Raw genomic sequence first — 1,940 nt, 5'->3', positions numbered from 1 at the left:
GCTACCACATGACCCAGCAATCCTCCGACTGGCCATATACCTAGAAGAGATAAGAAACAAACCACAGCCAGACATCTGTGCTTCAATGTTCATTGTGGCACAGTTCACATTTGGAGTTGGAAACAACCCAAATCTCCATCAACAGATGACTGGATTAAAAAACTGATACATACATACAATGGAACACTACACATTGCTAAAAAACAGAGATGAATGCATGAAACATACCACCACATGGGAAGATATGAATGAAATTATGTTAAGTAAAGAAAGCCAAGCACAGAGGGACAAGTACAACATGAGTCCACTGAAGTAAGCAAAAAAAAAAAAAAAAGCAAAAAAAATGCAAAAAAGGGCATATGGGAAAAGCTACTATGTACATACATTCTTGGGGGTGAAGTCCAGGTACTACGAAAGGTGTCAAACCCAACCCAGGGATACGTATGGCAGCCAACTAATAAGGAAGGGAGCAAAAAAGAGAGGCCTGGGTAGCAGGGGAGCAGGGCACTAACTCACCCAAGGGGAGGGTGTTTATATCTCCACAGGAGAGGGAGAGAGGGATCAGACTTCTAGCCAGCATGCCAAGACGTGAATGCAGTAAACAGGTATGAAGCAGGGAACCAATAGGTCTGTGGGTTGGCCCCTGTTCCCACCTACATGGGCACGCCCCACCCCACGCCCACCCCAGAGGAATGCACTTCAGAGGACAGCACTGAAGCTGCAACTCAGGAAGTGGGGTGCATCTGATCAGGAGCAAAGGAAGAGGGAAGGAGAGAGAGTGGAGCATACCCAGACCCACCAAGCCTTGAAGACAATATTCCAGGTTAGAGCAGCCAATGCACAGAGAGGATAGGATCACAGGGCCGGCCCCACCACAAGACACAACGATGTCCCTCATTGGCACATAGCACTAAGGGGGACATCGCTGGAGACACAGTGAGGAAGATGTGCCTGATTTGACCCCACCTCATCGAGGTGAAACACTAAGGGTATGCAGTGGAGTAGCAAGGGGAGCAAAGCAAAGAAGACCCCGAGGAGTGCTAAAGGGGGACTTTGGGGTCAGGGTGTGGCACCCCAGTGGGACTCAACTGGAAAAAACTCATAAGGGTCAGTGGACAAACCTGGAACTGTTTGAGGTCTTTTCAATTTTAATTAATTAATTGATTAACTAATTTTTGTTTGGTGCATTAGCTGTGGCTGATTTATTTTTTTGTCTTTTGTTGTTGCTGTTGTGTTTTGCCCTGCTTTGGGTTTTTTTTTTTTTTTTTGCATCCATTATTGACTATGTAAGTCTATCTGGACACGATAGGTGGGATGAACAATCCGGAGGAGAGAACATAGGACCGATGGTTCCAGGGGAACACAGGAGAGAGGAAGGTGGGGGAAAAGGAGCGGGTGACAACAAACCCAGGGACAAGGGAAGAATAAGTGATCTAAAACTGATGGCGAGGAGGGGATTAATCAACAGCAATGTAGTCAAGAGAAATTACCAAAACCGGATGGAAGGCCAAAAATGATAGTGAGACAGGAGGAAAGGAAAAGGAAATAGTGGAAAGCACTGGAAGACAAAGGATATTTATAGAGGTATAAATACAGGCATGGATATATGTAAATACATTTATAAATAATGATAGGGGACTAGATCTATAAACATATATTTATTTACAAAGTATTATGGCAGCAGTTGGACATTGGGCCTCCACTCAAGTACTTCCTCAACACAAGAACACTTTGTTCTATTAACCTGGCATTCTGTGATGTTCACCTTCCTTACACAATTGCGAATGAGAGGCCCGCTGAATCCATCAACCAAACACTCCAAAAGATAAAAAAAAGAAATCATAACCTCAACGATTCTAGTGGGTGACTTCAATACACCCCTCTCTGAGAAAGATAGATCACGGGTAAAGAAACTCAACAAGAAGGCTAAAGATTTAAAA

The sequence above is a fragment of the Tenrec ecaudatus genome, chromosome 8 (assembly GCF_050624435.1).
Source record: "Tenrec ecaudatus isolate mTenEca1 chromosome 8, mTenEca1.hap1, whole genome shotgun sequence".
Lineage (NCBI taxonomy): Eukaryota > Metazoa > Chordata > Mammalia > Afrosoricida > Tenrecidae > Tenrec > Tenrec ecaudatus.
Note: the sequence above shows the minus strand (reverse complement) of the source record.